Source organism: Rhinolophus ferrumequinum, chromosome 16 (assembly GCF_004115265.2).
Source record: "Rhinolophus ferrumequinum isolate MPI-CBG mRhiFer1 chromosome 16, mRhiFer1_v1.p, whole genome shotgun sequence".
In the NCBI taxonomy this organism is placed as follows: domain Eukaryota; kingdom Metazoa; phylum Chordata; class Mammalia; order Chiroptera; family Rhinolophidae; genus Rhinolophus; species Rhinolophus ferrumequinum.
This window is the reverse complement of record NC_046299.1, coordinates 17,150,259-17,168,857: the sequence shown is the minus strand read 5'-3', so window position 1 is coordinate 17,168,857 and position 18,599 is coordinate 17,150,259. Positions and strand designations below refer to the sequence as shown.

Genomic DNA, 18,599 nt, shown 5'->3' with positions numbered 1-18,599 from the left:
ATGTGTCCAGTTTTGCAGATAATGTCAAACATGTTTCTAAAATATTCGTACTAATTGACACAAGGACTCGTATTAAGAGTTCCAAATGTCCACATCTTTGCCAATACTTGGTATTAACAGTTTTTTGTTTTTGTTTTCATTTCAACCATACTGGTAGGTAGATAGCAGTTTTCAATGTGGGGTTAATTTGTCTTTCCCTGATGACACGATGATGATGGGCGCTTCTTCATGTATTGGTCGTTTGTATGTTCTCTTTTGCAAAGTGCCTGTTCAGAGCTTTTACTAATATGCAAAATTAGGTTGTCTGTTTTTGTTATTATTGATTTTAGTGAATTTTGTAATGTATTCTAGATTATCTTTTATTAAAGTTTTATCAGTCTAAAGTTAATAGTTCTCTCTCCTCTTCTGTACAATACAAGGGTCTTAAAACACTTCGATTCTCCATTCCTATCTTATATGATATTATTGACTAGGATTTTAGTTCCACCTTTTCAACCCCTACACTTATTATTGCTGTTACAATTTTATATAGTGTTTAAAATATTATTTACCAATTTCTTTGCTCTTTCTTCAATCTCAGTTTTTCCTTCAAATTTTAGTTTCTTTCTGAAATTCATCCTTTGAAAATTCCTTTGAGTTTATAGAACTCTTTAATGAGGCAATGTTTTTATTTAACTTCCTCTTGAAAGTTAGTTTTATTTGATATACAGTTCTAGGCTGACAGTTATCATCTCTCAGTACTTTGAAAATATTATTTCTGTGTGTTATGACTTTTTTCTTTTGATGTCTACTGCAAATTGTCAGTCCTTTACAGGTGATTTGTCTCTGATCAGCTCTAGAAAATTTATAGCCACGAGTTCCTTGAATATGACGTCTCTCCCATTCTCTCTCTCTTAGGAATCTCCAGTAAGTCGAACTTCTTTACTCTGTCTCTTAGCCTCTCTTTTTTACGTATTCCACTTCTTTGTCTCTCTGTGCTTCCGTCTGGTTAGTTTTTTCTATATTCCAATTCTCTTTCTGCTGGAACTAATCTCCTGTTTAATTCAGTCATTAAGTTTTTCAATTATTATAGTCAGTAGTTTTTCAAATCTACTGGTCTTCTTTTATAACATCTTGTTTCTCATGCTTCCAATCCTATCTTTAAGGATTTTAATCATTGTAAAAATACTTATTTTATATTCTGTGTGTCAGTATTCCATTGTCTGCAGTTCTTGGGGAGGGAGGTGTTCCAATTCTCTCTTTTGTTTACTTTTGTTCAATGTAGTTTGTTTACTTATATGCTTTGTAATTCTGAATTTTGAACTTGGCAGGACTTTATCTGTGGGAATTCGTAGGCAGCGTGTTTTGGGAGCACCTTTTTCCAGACAGGATTTATGTTTCCTTTTTGCTAGGTGTCAGGGGGTTGCTACCAACCTAAGACCACCTTGTGTTACTCTCTTGGCTTAGGGTTTTCTGGACTATGTTGGTGTATAAATTCAAATTCTGAATTCTTGGGAGGGTAGACCTGTTGTTAAAAGATTCTCAGGGGAGACTTTTCTTTTCCCACTCTGCATTTTGGAAAAGACATATAAGGTTTTTTGGTTGGTTGATTCTTTTTATTTTTTTTTAATTCCATCTGTTGGTGGACAGATTCTTTTTTGTCTACCTTTTAACTGAGGGTATTCCCTTTCCAGGACTCTGATTTTATGTTTGTGTGTTGGCAGTTGATAACAACTCTCTATCTTGTAAAAAGAACTCTCTGCCCCCATAACTTGTGACTTGAAGAAAACCTGGTTTCTGTTTTAGCAATTTTTTCTTCACAACATTGAGCTCATCATTTTCAGAAGACCAGGCAACTTTCATTTTTTACTTCTGACCCTACTCACCCTGGCAAATTGACTGTGATTCTTTCTTTCATAAGTTTTAAGCTGTTTATATTTTTTGTGATTTTTGCAATTAAATGTCCAGATTTTCTTTTTTTTGAAATTACTGAAATAAAAGTATTTCTTGAGTATTTCTTAATAATGATATCATCTATATAATGACTTTATATTGAGAGAGATGTGTATGTTTAGATTTCTCTTTTGAGCTCTAGGTACAAAAATTTGTTTTTAAACCAATGAGTCAGAATGCTAATGCTAGAGCAAGCAGATTGCTCTGTGCTGACTATACAAACACTGGTCTAGATACACCGATCGCTTTCTAGTTTGTCAGGTACTTCTTGACTTTTGTGTCAAGGCAAAGGCCAGGACAGTGTCCTTTTTCCAGGTCCTGTAAGAAGGTGCTAAGTAATGCTTAGGAGAATCAACAGATTGGATTCATGTACTAAATCATCTGCAAAAAAATGTTGAAATATCTTTTTCCCCCCGCTTTCATTTCTGGGGGTGTAGCAAAGGCAATAAATAGCTGTTAAACTTGAAATTGAAGAAAGTAATTTGCTTCTGGCAGAAGGCCTTTCCAAAACCCTTTCTGTAATTTCTAGCTACATGATTGAAAAATATAGCAGAAAATGTGTATTATCTTATTGCTTCCCATTTCTTTTTCCTTTTTTTTCTTTTCTTTTTAAACAGCACCTCCAGAGTTACTAGTTTGGGCCTTCTTTCTCTCCTCCAACTCCCTTTTTTTTATTTAAAACATCATGTCATTTATTATATTGGGCCAGCAGGAATCAGTTGAAAGGGGTTGAGAGCTGTTTTAGATTAATGGCTTGGCAACTTGGAAGTAGCCCACAAGAGTCACCGTCCTGCTTATCTTGGAGTAAGTTTTAAAAACTTAGCCATCGAAAATTGTTTCTCTAAGCTGCCAAATTGAAAGTTGGAGTGAAGAAAAACTTTACACTGATCCACATACCCCAAAAGTCTCGTCAGTATGCTTTATGGGGATCTTGTTGTTTGAAGGATGGCAGAGACCACAGGAATAAAAGCTTGTCATAACAATCAATAAATAATGCTGCTCTGGGTTTCCATGGACTTTATAGTGTTTTTCTTCAAATTTCTCAATTTTTCATTTTCATACATAAGGTGTTTACTTCTCTTTTTAAAATATTTTTTAAAGTGATAGCCATTTATTACATCTTAACTTTTTCTCCATTCGAAAAACACCCCTTCTTTTTCCTTCTCCCTTTGTAGGATTGCACAACCTTTCAGTGAAACAAAACCAAAATTGTTCACTTGCTCAGAGTTCCCACCCCCTTGAAATAAGCCACATAGCTCCCTGTGGGTGCGCCTGGCCTCACAGGGCCCCACAGTTACTTGATCCTTCTTATCTCCAGTCACTCTTGGCTCCTTAAGTTGTCTCTTCATCTGTTTTCTTAGCTCCTCCTTTTCCCTCTTCCACCCAGTTTTTGTACTGCTCTAGTCACCTCCCTTCTCAAAGGCTCAGGAGCAGTTCTCATGAGTTGTTTTTTTCTTTTCCTTTGCTCTAAATATTCTGAGGAAGTGTTATGTGTGTTACAAACAAATGCGTGGTGATCAATTGTGTTTTTCTTTTTTCTTTCCAGCCCCTCCCATTAAATCTACCATGCTTTTACTTTTCAGGATTTGCGTCCATAAGGTATGGTGTACCTGTGCCAGGTTGACCATGTCTTTGTTACTCACCTTGGTATTACCTAGAACATTCTTATACCTCCTTGCGTGATGATGTAGTGGCAGATTACAATTTGAGTGGCTTCAAGATAATTGGTCTTAATTATTTCTAAGTCATTGGTTAGTGCAGTGTAAGAGCAAGCATTGGTCTAAGAAAAGATATAAATGGCTTTAGAGTTTCTTTTCTTAGCATACAAGTCAAAATATTAGGGTGAAAGCAAAAGCACATGGCACAAAACTGTGTGGTTAGCTAGTAGATTGTAGGGTTCTTGGAGCTTAAATTATACAAACCACTGTAAAGCTGTTAACTAGTGACAGTTTTGATTTTCCTTTTATATTAGTTGAAGTCTGTGATCCTTTTATTTAAAGTAAAGCCAAGTGTTAAAGTACAGGTTTATTAAGTATGTTCTCTTTGCATATCTTTCTGCCAGGGTTGTACATACCACCCTGTCCCCTAAATAACCTACTCATCATTTTAGGACCAAGTTCCAATGTAACTTCCTGGGAACCTTTCAAATTGGCTTCTTTATCTGAGTCTGTAATACGTCTGTTATAACGCAGTAGCACAATGTGCTATATAATTGTTCAAGACACTGTGTCTCCCTTCCCCTTCCCCATCTCACTAAGTTGCTATTAGCTTAAGATAAAGGATAATGTCTCATTCATTTCTTGCAGTCTCCATTATACTACTCCTCAATTGTAGCACATAATAGGTGTTGAATAAATTGTTGCTAAAAGAATAAATGAATTTAAGCAGAAAGTAGACAGATTTGATGAATTGACTTACCAACTTAGAATTTAAAGGTAAAATTTTTAAATCTAAAATGAGTAGATTAAAATCAGTATAGCCATAGATTTGGCACAGAACAAGTTGTTATTCTCCAACTTTAGTAGTATTTGGGGGTAGAAAGTATGATGCAGCAAACGGAACTGCTTCTAAAATGCAAAGAAGAGATGTGTTTGTAGGCCAGTCCTCATTTTGTGCTTGTTTTAATTTTGATTAAGCCTCCTATCATGCTACCAGTTTGCCTGAGGAAATAGAAAGGTGGCAAATCTACCAACGATCCGAAGATACTTTCACTGAGGGCAGGTGGGACTGGAGGGGTTGGGGAATGGTAGTGAAGATGGGAAGAAAATTTCTAAACCTGACTCTTGCCCTGTCTAAGCCTTCAAGAGCTTATGGTAGTATTTGGGGACTCAAAGCCTTGGTTTGAAAAGATGGGGTGTGGTTCTTGCCATGAATGGGCAGCAAGCATTTTCGAGCTTGATCTTGGAGAAGTAAGATTGTTAGTCCTGTAAGTCATGTGATTTGTCAGCGTGGCCACCTACCCGTCTTCTAGCAGTGTGCAAACCTAAGTACTTGAATTTTTTTAGATGAGAATACTTAAATTTCCCAAGATTTAAAAATTTTAGTATGGCTTTCTTACTAAATTGTCTGGGTAAATTATTTGAAATGTGAAACCTACGTTTCCAACTAAAGAGATTTTTGTCTCATATTTAGAAAAAGCAACAATTGAAAAATGCCTACATAGTCCTGTATCCTTAGACGGAGCAGATCAAAGCAAAAGTAATTATTTTTAACAAGAAATTGCATATGGCGTGAAATGTTTCATATGTTGTGTGTCCGTGTTATGTTTTATTTTTACTTGCTTGCAGTTCTGTTTTTGGATTTTAATCCAAAGTAGAAATTGTTTGTGAATCCAAGTTTTTTAATAGCAGATATATACAGAGGGTGCCAAAAATATATACATTTTAAGAAAGGAAAAAGCTGTATTAAAATTGTAATACTCAATATACCGGGGGTACCAAAAAAATGTCTACAAGTGGACACTTTGGTCAGCATTGCTCAAGCAGTAGTTCACCATAATCAGAAGTGTCTGGACGCTGATGGTAACCACTTTGAGCACCTCTTGTCATTGCAGAAGTCAAACGTGACTTGTAGTCATTTTTTGTTATCGGTGTATATTGAGTATTACAATTTTAATACAGTTTTCCTTTCTTAAAATGTGTACACATTTTTTTGGCACCCTCTGTGTGTATATTCTTCGCTTTTTATTCTGTGTGTTTTTTATGAAGTCTTTGTCTTCCTCTAAGAGGTAGTTAATAAAATGTGTTGTTTTTGGAACTTATACCGTGGTAGAGTCAAAGCCACATACTGTTTTTCCACTTCAAGTTTGGCAACCTTCAGATACAATACAGGCTCCCTAGTTTGGTTAATTTTTTTTAAGTGGGGATCATGCCTAATCTTCAGACCTAATGATTTACTGAATTTCAACCTCAGCTTTATTAGGCTTACCTCGCCAATCATTGTAGGCGCTGTTGTATACTTTTTTTTTTTATCCAGAAAAAAACCCATTTGAGCACTAACTATATTTCACTTGTTCTCAGCGGTGCCTTTTCTATAATTGTTGCTTCCTCTTTAAATCCTGGATTACCTCTTTTTACAAATAGCCATCTATCAAATATTAAATAGGCAAATGACATGATTCATTTGCCATCCATAATATTTTTTGAACTGGCCCTGGACTAGGTCCTGAGGGGCCCTGCCCTCCGTTGCTCACAGCACGTGTGAGAGCTGTACCCTTGATCAGACAGTTGTGAGTCAGTGTGTAATGAGTGCTGTGTTGGAGGTAAGCCAGAGGGTTGTGGGATTTGAGGCTTTCAACTTCAAGGTGGAGGCTTTCCTTCACAAATCCATCTTTGCAAGGGAGGCAAAACCAGGGTATTCCTAAATGGGAAATTACAGATCGTAGCCAGAGATGCCCGCAGACAAGAGTTGCATTTCACCAGCTTGGCGAGGCTCTCATTATCTTCTGAAGCATGAACACCACGGTCAGCATTTTTATCATGGAGTTATCCATGTTGTATCACTTCCAAGAACAATTAGTAGGGAGGATGGCGGGAAAGCCCTAAGAGAGTAAGAGCTACTCTTTAGTACTCCTGTGATTCTAGGGCCATCTCTGACTTAGGTTTCTTAACTCCAGGATGGCGGGCTGTCCCGTGAAGATAACTCCTACATAGAACTCACACACCTCGTATCACCTCAGCTTTGGTTTCTTTTTGGTCCAGGACTTTTTTGATTCCCTTGAGTTTTGCACCCTCAGCTGCATGTCTTGTACTGTACTGTTTGGTTACCCCACAATAATCTGGGTTTTCTTTAACCCAGAGCTTCCCCACACTGTAAAATTGCCCTATTATGAAAATCACTTGTGATGAAAAATCATTTCTCTGTGTTTTATCTCCATTGCCACTAGTTGTGTGACCTTATTTGTTTAACCTCTTTGAGTCCCAGTAGTCTCATCTAAAAAAGGAGCATAATAATACTGCCTGATAGGGTTTTGTGGGTGGTACATGGGGTGAGTATACACAACACACAGCGGTCTGCGTTATTCCAGTGGCACTTTAACTGCTTAGCAGCAGTCACTTCTCTGAGAACACGAAAGTTTGTACACAGTTGGCTTTTAATCTCTTTTTCATTTCATGCCTTTTAATATGCCCTTGGATAATCTCCCTGTCCCCTATTTTTCTGGCATGTAGCATTCCTTTTTTGATGAGTGTTCAGCCTTAGTTTTTAGCTACTTTGATCGTAACTGAATACCCATTACTCAGGTATATCCATTCAGCAGACACTTGTGGATCGTTTCAGTGTGCTGTGCTCTGTTTTAAGTAGGGGAACGAACCCCTGCAAACAGCCAGCTGGTATGAGGAGTTCTGGAATGCTGTTATTCAAAGGTATTATGGAGGCACAAATGACAGAACTTTACATTTGTTCCAAGTAGATCAAGAAAGTAGGTTAGATTTTAAATGGGCCTTGAATTCTCACTTGGTGGATAAAAGGAGGATCACACTAGGCAACAGAGCTGTTTATAGAAAGACAGGTGAAGCTATAAGTATATAAGGTATAAGCAGTCAGCGCGAAGTCCGAAGTCTGTGCTTCCCTTCCCTCCTGCAGGCTCCAGCTCTGTCACTGTAGGAAGGCTGGAAAAAACGGCTTGCCTCCGTAGTGAATAAAGAGTTCTGTTTTATTTGCTTTTGCTGGGTTTTTTTCTTTTTTCTTTTTTTCTTTTTTTTTTTTTTTGCATTTACAAAATGAGAAGCGAACATAAGGATAGAACAAAAGCTTAGAAGCAGTATGTGAATGTACATATTCTTGAACTGTGCCTCGAACCGTCAAGTTTTCCTGTGTTTCTTTCCTTTGATCACTTAACTACATGCCAGGCACTTTGCAAAGGTTATCTCCTTTAACCCATACAACTGTATGAGTTAAGATTTCCCTTGCTTTTTACAGATGAGAACACCAAGAGTCAAAGGAGTTTAAAGAAACTTGTTTAAGATGCATAGCCTGTAAGTAAGTGGGAGAGCCCTTCCTCGGAGCCAGCATTATCTCCAGGGCTTCAGTGCTTTTTATCCTAAAATGAAGTGTAGAGCTGCTGCCCAAGAGTCGCAGACTAGGCCCAGCCAATCAGTTACTGAACAGTTAGATGACGGGTCCAGGCAGCCAAAAACTTTCTAAGTCTCATTTGCTTCACCTAAGAGGTAGAATAATTGGAGCAGATAAGGCTACACTTCCTTTTAACTTTATGGTTTCTTCTTAGGCTCCTCATGCCTGGTCATTTTGTACAACCAAGTATAAGTTAAGTAATGTAGTGGAGAATGTTCTAATGCACAAGTTGCAAAGGCATGGCTATTTGGAATTGTTTAAAATCACTTTTAAAATCAAAATAGTGATTGCCTCTGGAGAAGTGGGAGAGGGGATTGCCTGGGAAGAGGCATGAGGGCACTTGCTGGAGTGAAGATAATGTTCTATCTCTTGATAGGAGTTTGGCTTAGACAAGCGTACACTTATGTTTCTGCATTTCCTGGTATGTAAGTTTTACATCGAAAGAAGAAAAGCCATAAGCAAATATTGAACTCTAAGTAATGCATGCTGAAGTATTTGGGGGGTGGTATACTGGTATCTATAATTTACTTTAAAATGCACTAAAAATAAGAGAGATTATTGGATGGATAGAGGGATGGATAGACGAGGCATGTGATAAAATAAGTATCGTACAGTGTTAATGTACTCATTTTGTAGACAGTGTTACTGGTAGAATCTAGGTAGTGTCTAGTGGTAGAATCTAGCTTATGTGGTTCTCACTGTAGACTTCTTTCAGATTTGCTGTATATTTGAAATTTTTAATAATAAAAACATAAAATTAAAAATATTTTTCTAATAAATTGTTGGGGGGAATCACTTTGAAAATGCGTTGATACTTTCCTATCAGCAGCCCCCTCACTTGGAGGGTCTTCGTTAATGCCACCCCGGCTCCGGTTAGACTGTCATGAGTATAAGTGACCTGAGTTAAACAGCTCAGAGACCTTTTCTTTCCTTGGCCGACCTTGTTGGTTGGGAGGTTCCTTCCCTTAGACATTTCAAGTCTGAATGTCCCCCAGGGCTGAAGCTTGCCAAGCAAAGCTCATCCCTGTGGCTGTTTGAGTCACTAATAGTTATATTTCAAGAAGTCAGTGTCACTGTCAGCCAAAGATTAAACTTTTCAAACTCTCCCACCCCAAATATACCCTTGATTAGATGATGTTAAAGAAATAGCCCTTTTTTGGTTTTGTACTTTGTTTTCAGTCTATCGCATGTTTGAGATGACTTGCATTTCTTTAACAAATCATACTTGGTGCTTTCACAGCACTTTAGTTGGAGACAACTTCTCATTGTGCTGGTTTGAGTCCTGGCACTTGACAGCATCTTCATTCTGAAGCTTATGGAATGCCACTCTTGTGTTTGGAGCAGAGTTTACCTTTTCGTCATTAGTTAAGCCCCAGCCCCTAGTGGTGCCCAAAATGAGTGTCTGATCCAACTTGTGTTTGACAATGTGAGGTCATGAGGAGTGCATGGATTCTTGTGCAGCAAAAGGGGAACAGTGAATTATGTTAAAACAGTGAATTCAATCATGGGGATACTTCATTTTACATATATAGAAAAACCCAGTAAGATAGCGAAAATGTGTTTTGAATTATTTTGTTGTAAAAATGTCATCTTTCTCTTTTCTCTGACTTTCGTAACAGTAATTAATCGCAAGTCATTTTACATACTGAAAACAAGTTATTTTACATACCGTATGTTTGAAAATATACCAAAAGGGCATTTTACAAGATTGAAATGAAACAAATATTTGAAATAAAATTAGAGGGCAGGAAGAGACCGGGACAGAATACTTCTTGAGTTGTACATGAGCCCGTACTGTAGTTGTTAAGCCTCTAGTACTTAGTAAAGGGTATTTTTATTTAAATCCACAATACTGATGGGGCAAGGGAAGAAATTTGATTGCTTGAGAGTTACCCTAGAAGACTAGATCTGTAAATTTACATGAATCCCTGAAACAGGCAGGTGTGTGTGAGTGCCAAATAATGTCTCTGAACTAACCAAGAAAAACTTGCTTTTCTGCATGACTGTGGTGAAAGCATTGGCTCCCAACAACTTTCACATTTATGAGGATTTTTTTTTTTAAGGGACTAGCTACACAGTGGGTAAGCAGCTATGTAGTAGAAAAAGTATTGGCTGATTTAACATACTGGGGGCATGTGGATTCCTAAGAATGTCACACCTTGTCTATGCCAATAAATCAGAGTGTCTATTCTTGATACTAAATCTGATGTCATTGGCAGCTTTTCTTCTTTATTGGAAGGGTGATATTCAGAAGGGAGAATATTTTATCCATGTATTTTGCTCTTTCTGTGATTAGGGTGTTTCTATGGAGTTTTTTTTTTTTTCCTCTTTTTTTTAAGCTATGAAATAATACTGGCAAGACCCAAGAAAACTAGATCTGGATTTCATTTTGTCTCTTCAACTCTGTGTGATCTTGTGCACATTCCTGACGTGTTACAAACAGCTTGTGTCTCTGAATGTGCAGTATCAATTTTCAGTGGTGAAAGCCCCAAAAGGAAACAGACTGATTCTTCCATGCACAAACAGCTGGGCAGTTGTGGATGGAATTAATTGCTGATATATATTGGCTGTGTTTTTCTTCCCTTGTCATTTCCTTTGCAGCTGCAAAAGTGAAGTTTGACTTGAAAACAGACATTTCCAGCAGTGCAAATCCAAAAAGTATCAAGATGGGATCCTTCAAATACAATATCTAACTGCTACCTTTGCGTTGTTCCATTTGGGGATGAGCTAGGGAAGAGCAAACAGATGATTTATAATTACATATGTGGTTGAAAAATAATTAAATCAGGCAGTTGGACTATGAAAGGAGTGTTTTGGAATGGGTTGATTTATCTCATGGCAAGAGTGACCTCATAATTCAACAAAAGGAGAGGTCAGTCAGCACCCCGTCCCTAGGACCCTGAAAGAAGGTGTTCTAGGCCATCTCTCAAAATCTCAAAATGGTCAGTACTCCAGACTGATTTATTGTTCCAGTGTGAGGGAGCAGCGGTTGGGGAGGGTAATGTGACAACATGTACCATTGAAAATAATATTTTCCTGTTTTTATTCCCCAAAGCCTTTTCCATAGTTTGTTTTAAATTCTATATGAATTATTATATAGCTTATTTTTTACATGCTTGTGTGTTTTACTGAGAACCTATTTTTTTATTTCATGAGTTACAGGAGTTCAATTAAAAGTAACTGTTGGTTGTGTCTCTGTGCATATTCAGATAGTAGTATTGATTAAAATCACTGTTCAATAACCAGATGTTTGGTAGCAGTTTCAATAACTGATAAATTGTTTTAGACACTATTAAAGATTTTTAGACAGTACGTATGCATTCTACTGAATATCTTATTTGGAAATAAATCCAAAGTTTTTAAAAAATCAAAACACTTATGAAATTATTTTTAAAAATGAGTGATTACAAAATTTTATACATCATGCATATTAGTGATTTCCACCAAAATAACTTTCTCATGTATGTGTTCAATATTCTACTAAAGCAAGTCCGTAAATCAAATCCCTAATTTTTGAAGGCAGCTCTTGCTAGTTAGTTGATAAGAAAATGCTTTGGTTGTTTCCACGTTGCCAGGAGAACTAGGACATTGGTAGAGAAGGGTCGGGAATGCTTATGTTCGTGTTCAAGTTCCCTGTTTTGGCCAAATAGGCCAAAGTCAAGTTCTGGTGTGAGCAGTGTGCTGACACCTTGAGACGTGTAGAAGCTGCTGCTGCTAAACTTAGAAGCTGGCGTGGTTGGACTTCCTTTGTAGTAGTCTGCTTCCACCTAGCATTCTAGTCTGTTGGTTGAGCTGTGTGACCTACCTTGCATTTTATCTTTACTTTCTTCAAGAAAAAGAAAGAAGTCTGTATTTCATTTCATGGCAGGAAAGCAGATCTGCAAACACGAACTTTCCCCCTGTTTCTTTGAGGAGGATAACCAATTAACTTTGACTCTGAGGCCCTGAAAAATGGTTGTGGCGGTATTAACGTGCAGTTTGCTCTTGCTGAAGTTGGCCTGGGTGTGTTGTTTCCCCCAGAGTGGGCTCCACCCTTGCTCTAACCGCACAGTGTGTGGATATCTCGCTGCTTAAAACAAAGTTCACTTTTAGGGCAGCATTGCATCAGAATTGCCACACAAAAACCAGCTTAAGAAATGTACAGCAGCTTCAATTTTTTTTGTAAGTAATGGATGGTCTTTTGTAATACTGATAGTACACAGCTTAGAGGGAAGCATAAATAAGATAGATGGTTAATTCTGTGCCAGCTGCTAGTAACATGCAATACTCTTGGGGAGGAGCCTGTGGCTTTATCACTCAACTAAATTTTTTCCTATTAGTTCACTTGTCTGCGCTTTTTTACTGAAGCAGTCTACTGAATTATTGTTGTTTTTGTTTTGAGAATGACTTTGACTGTTTAAGCTAAGGAAAATACTGGTAGTTTCTTAAATGTACTAATTATTTAACTTAAAAATGCATGAAGTCGTGTTCTGCACTGAATTTATTGGACCCATTGATAGCATAATCTGGCAATACTGTATTTCGAGACATCATGGCATGAACTTTGTGTGTAAGAGTGGGTTCATTGATAGGAAAAAAAAGCAGCATCTAAAGAGCCTTTATTTCTATCATAATGAGGCTTTGTCCTGTTGCTGTTGGGTATTTGTCAGGAGAGTTGGGGAGGCTGCAGCCCCAAGTTCTGTTCCATGCCTTTCTGTGCCTCTGTTCTTTCTAGAGTTTGTGACGTGAACGGTAAGTTGAACTATAGGAGAATCATTGTTATTCAATGAGGTCCATGTTCAGCAATTTTTTCTTTGCAAATGGGGGTCTGACTTTTTTTCCCGTCACATATTGGGGTTCTGTTTATAGCTGGCTTTTAAATGCCTATGTAGTATTTAATTATGCACTGACCAAAGTGGGCACATTGGAAGAGAGGCTGTGCTCTGTGATGTCTAAACTGACTGTTTTCTTCCTCTGGTGCATGTTCACTGCGTATCCTTGTGCGGTAGACACACCCATTTGGTACAAACAAGTGAACCATTTGCCTCAGTTGAAATCAAAGCTAAATGTTGAAATGGGTAGATTTCCGTAAAGCTTGCAGGAGTGACATTGTGTCATCCTTTTTTGGACTTAGACTTCTAGCTTCCTTGCTTCAGCTTCCTCTTTGTAATTTGGTAGTTAGTAATTGTGTTTAGCTATTTTCTAACCTCATAGGGATGTAAGAATAAAATAAAATCATTGTATCATAGAAAAAAGCACTAGCCTGGGACTCAAGAGATGATTTCCTTTGGACACTAGTTTCTTCACCTGTAAAATTAAGCATTTTGGGTTAGCTCTCTAAGATCTTTTCCCGCTTAGCATATCCTAATTATCTTTGTAAAGATGCATGCCTGTTCCAGAAATGCTAAAGGAAATGTATTAGAATTGAGAAAAAATGTTTAGATGTTAACCCAAAATCATTCTTATAAATGACATGAAAACTAAAACTTTGCTTTAAATAAATTGTGCATATCAGAAATTTTGGAAATTTACTATTTAATATCTAAGCAGTAGAATTAGCTATATAAATCATTTCAACAAAATCATTTTCAAGTTGAGATTAGGTGAACCTCTTGTCACAAGTATTGTGTAGACATTTCATTAAACATTGCCTATAGTCAGTTTATAGTTATTAGTTGTGTAGCCTTGGATAAGTGGTTTTCACACTTTTTTGCAATGTGTTTTGCTCATGACCCCAATACATATACTACTTCATCGCTGAAATAAATTTCTCCTACAGCACAGAAAACACTCTTATCTTCTGTTCTATTTCATATAAAAAATTGTTGGTTTCAATCCACTGAGCTAGATGATCTCCGTTGTCCCTTTGAATTCTTGGTGAACACAGTTACTCTTAGACTTTTATAGTTACTCCAGAGCAAAGCTTGCCAATGAGTTTGCTATTAAATACTGAAATTAGAAGATTTTCTAAATAGATTTTACTTGGAACTTTTGTAGAAAGTCAATAGTTAATATCTCCAGTAATTCTTATTTTTTTCTTACAATAATTATATAATATGAAGAAAATGGAGTGAATTTTTTCATGAAGCCCTATGTAGTTGCCCCCAAATCCCCTTCTGTTTACTCCAGTATGCTATACAAATTTTATCTTATTTATGCAGGCTGTACTGGTGGAAACTAAGGCACATACCCTGATGTGAAAAGGGTTCAGACATCTTCTCTAAAGAATTAGATATAATTAATGTGTCATGTAGATTAGGTGTACAGTATCAAATTACCATTGATAGACTCCATCTTTATCCTCCTCACCAGATTTTCCAGGACTCTACAGAAGTTCCCTTCTCTGCTTTAATGTACTTCTAAAAAGTATTAACTTTGTAACTTAAAAGATGTAGATGGTAAAAAGATGAAACAAAGGTCATATGACAAATGTCTCTTTCCCAACCTAATCCCGGAGCCCTACTTCCCAGGAGGGAATTTCTTTATTTTTCCAGAAAATTCCTATGAATATGAGTGGACATCTTTTTAAAATTCAAATTATACTATGCATACCACTATGTATCTACCTCATTCTTTCTAATGGCTACATAGTACTTCAGTGTATGGATAGATGTACTATAATTTATTCATACATCTTTTGATAGCTATCTGGATTATCTCCAGGTCATTCCTTTTCTCCCCCATCAGATATACTTATGCTGTCAGTCTTCTCTCCTACCTCCATTTTGGGACAGAACCCACAACCCAGGTGTTATAGAAAAGGGGTGATAGTGCTGTGTGGACATGGAGAAACCCCTCACCAGCTTCTCCTCCGCAGGCTGGAACCCCAGAGGTGGGTCCCTACTGCCCCAGCCCTTCGTGCATGGGGAAGAATGCCCTGAAAGTCACTTTTCAGCAGGTGAATGAGGTAACGTTGGGTTCAAAGTCCAGTAACTTGAGTGTGATATTGTGGGCAGATTACCTAACCTTCTTGTTCCTCAGTTTTATCATCTATAAAATGAGAGGTTGGAATAGAAGAGTTTTAATGTCCCTTCCAACTGTAATAGTTACCTAGTATTTCTGTTGGAATATTGATTTAAGCTATGTAACCCAAATTATATGAAATTTCTGTTATTTAAATTCAAAACATCTTTTGTGTATATTGTGTGGTCTGTAATTTATTTGACCTGCCATATGGCCTAAGCTATTTGAAAGTTTAAGGATGTAAAAAAGTGAAGTTGAATGTTATACTATATTTTACATAAACTCTCCTTTTCAAAATGTCAATTTCAAAAGCATAAAACCCGTTCCAGAAGTAGAAGCAAATCCTTTTATCGAGCTAGAATACTGGAGAGAAGACTCTGAGTGAGGTGATGTTTGTTTTTAAAATGGATCCTTGTAATTTTCATTGAATCTAACCATTCAAAGCTAATCCTGAGGGCTTTGAAACTTGGCTTCAGCCACCTTGTTTAAATTGTTTTCACATTCTAGCCCTCTAATCCATCTCCTTGTTTCACTGAATGCTAAAATTGATATCGCTTGACATAGCTAGTTTTCTGATTTGGTGCTGAGGAAGCAGCCTTAGAGGTGAACTGTACACTCTCATCCTGCCAGCAAAGTTATCAAGTTACACGGCAAAGTTATAAAGTAACAGAAGCAGGAATTTTTTGCTGTATCACACACATAGGTTATTTAGCATTGCCTGTTTCACAATTTTATTCTTGTGATTCTGTCAAGTGACAGCTGTCCTGAAAGCAAAATGGTATGAGAACTTCATCATTTGATTTGCGTAATTACAGCAGGAAGGTAAAAAGACATTTTCTTGGCTTGGAGGTAGGGGGGGTCTGTGTGTATTTGTATTTGTGGTTACCCTAGCTTCTTGGCAAAAGGCTTGACATACTTTGAATAAGTATACTTCTCTAAAACCTGAGATATTGTATATTATCCAAGTAATGCTAGATAATTCTAAGACTAGTATTCCATATTAATTTTCATATATTAGGCTGGTGCAAAAGTAATTGTGGTTTTTGCAATTATTTTTAACCTTTTAAACCGCAATTACTTTTACACCAACCTAATAAATTGTTTGACATGCGGTTCAGTTTAGCAAAATGTATTGAGGACCTTCGAGAAGCCAAGCACTGGTGGGAGTACTTAGATGTCAGAGAAAATCTCACTGGAATCTACTAAAATGACAACTGTTCCTGTATTTCTTCCATTGTTGGAGTTTTCTAATATCCACTGGTAAGTGGAACTGGGCAGAGCAAGTTCTTCAAATTTGAGTCTGTGAAAATAGAAAACAAAGCATACGTTCAGTATTTAAAAAGGGGGTCTTCGTGTCTGGTTAGAGCGGTGTCAGTTACTGTTAAGGTACACGCTTGTGTGTGGGTCTGCTGGTGATAGCAGTTTCTCACTAATCAAATTCTAAACAAAATAAAGCTGTGGTGTTTGGACTAAACGAGCCTCGCTTTTGGCCTTCTGAGATATAAAAACCTGTTACAATGATGGTACCTCAGATATTATAATGACTTAAACAATTGCTTGTATGAAATTAACCTTGAAAATGGTCACACTGTGTCTTGATGACACATCCCCATATCTTTGTCGTTCCCCATCCATTGTGGTATTTATGACTAAGGAAATTCTCTATAGTTAGAAATATACAGGATGCTGCTGTCTACAGGATGTTGAACAAACTTTGTCTAAAACATTTTAAATCATTTTAGAAAAACAATCCTATGATAGCAAAATCAGTCAAATAGACTATAGTTTGAGCTGAAGCAGAAAGCCATTTTAAACAAGAGAGACAGAAGAAAAAGTCTAATCATGACTCTGGTCTGTTACACAATCTCAGAAGGGACTGCTGTTTCTCCTTTGGAGCTCAGCTTTTGGCGAGGGTCCTGTGACAGTGGGAATTCGCTTCCTCTCAGGAAACGCTGTTTTTCAATGTATTATCTTGTTGAGACAACCACAGTGAACAATAGGCTATTAATGTATTAGAACAACAAGTGTCATAACTAAGCCAATATTTGCTTTGTTTTGAGTGTTACCCTAAAAAAAAAAAAACTTTGGCTGGGCTTCAGAATACATTTGTGCATTTGACCATCAGTAACTGCTGGAGATAAAAGCCATGAGTTAAAAAAGAACAAAGAAAAAAGTGCTTTAATGGTGGTGATGAACTTTTGCAGGTTTACTCTACTTGCTTCCTGTCTACAGAGAGACAAGAATAAATTAAATAATTTCAAATACATCTTTCAGGTATGAAAAAATGACCATTTAAAAGTCTGTTTTGACTTTTGGAAGCCACAATCTTTTCTCTCTTATTTGGTAGTTGTTATCAACTGGTTTTTACTGTCAATTATCTTCCATGTTGTGGTGTTTTAGTTCTCTCTTCAGTTAAACCGGAAAGTCCTTAAGGGCAGGACCTAGACCTGTGCCTTATATTACCTCATCCTTTCACCTAACAGCTGTTTGCTGTTTGAGTCAGTCAGTAGTTTTTGTGATTATTTCAAGATGACATTTTTGTAGCATTATTTGTACCTGGTCTCAAAACTCAACAGTAAGGGCAGGTTTTTGTTTTTTAATTTCTATTTTTGTATCTTCGTACTTTATTGTGATTACTTTTCAGTCATCTTAAGACATGTCATATGCAGGTCACAATATTTATTACCTCAGCCATCTTGGATACCTGGCCATTCTGATCAAACCATGATTAGCCCAGTTTTCAAGGGTTATCTAGATTCTCTGCCCTAGTTTATTCTGAGACAGATAGAGATATTATGAGTCAACAGCCCTACTCACCTCACTCAGTTTAATAACCCCTATTGAGTAACTTTAAGTGGATGGTAAAGAAAGGAAAAAGATGTTGACCCAGTTACTGGGGCAGACAGACATACTCAACTTAAAAGCAACACAGACTGATAAAGTACTTTGGGAACACTACGGGAGGGAAGGCTAATTCTGTTGGAAGAGATTGGGGAAACCATGATGGAAAGAGATGGCTTTTGAATTAAGAACTCCAAATATGGATTAAAATTTGGATGGATGAAGATGAGAGGGGAAAACCGTTCACATGTGTGAGAACTAAGGGTCGCAAAGCCTCGGTCAGGGAAATGTCTTTTGTTTGGGAGAGGCATCATTTCCCCCTAAGTCTACAGGGGATAGATGTGAAGTCTTCTCCATCCTGTTTTCAGAGCCTGAATTGTAGAAACCCCCAGACTGATTCCTAAGTATTTTTTTAAGATAGGCCTCTAGGATGCTTTTTCTTTTCTCTTGAGGGAGGGACTAAGAAAATAGTGTTGTGGTAAATTATAGTAGGTAGTTTTGTGCTTCTCTCAGTTGTAACGTGAACCCCAAGGGTTGTAGTATCCATACCACCTTTCAGTTGTTTGAAATAACACTTGCAACCACTTTACAACTCTATAGAACCCTTCCTTAACAGTAGAGATCAAAAGTAGACACAAAATATTTACCAAACTCAGGATAGCGACTTAAGTTACTAAGCACCGCAAAGCTTGCTTTTTAATTAACAGTAAAGTACTTGATGTAGGCTGTAAGTCCAGCTAAATAAGCACTGCAGAACTAAGCTGTGAATCTTGTCTTTGAGAGCTTCCGAAAAATAAGAATTCTGCTCCCAG

The 18,599-nt window shown here is 37.2% G+C and overlaps 1 protein-coding gene across 5 annotated transcripts in view; it reads left to right on the top strand.

The window, feature by feature from the left end:
* Positions 1 to 18,599, top strand: part of ADD3 (adducin 3) — a 108,711-nt gene that overhangs the window by 44,704 nt on the left and 45,408 nt on the right. The window contains exon 1 of one of the 5 annotated variants that reach the window (XM_033130460.1): positions 12,067 to 12,165. The exons of the other annotated variants lie outside the window; for them this stretch is intronic. The gene's annotated coding sequence lies outside the window, so the exon portion shown is untranslated. Of the gene's footprint in view, positions 1 to 12,066; positions 12,166 to 18,599 lie in introns of those variants that run through there. 5 annotated transcript variants of the gene reach the window in all.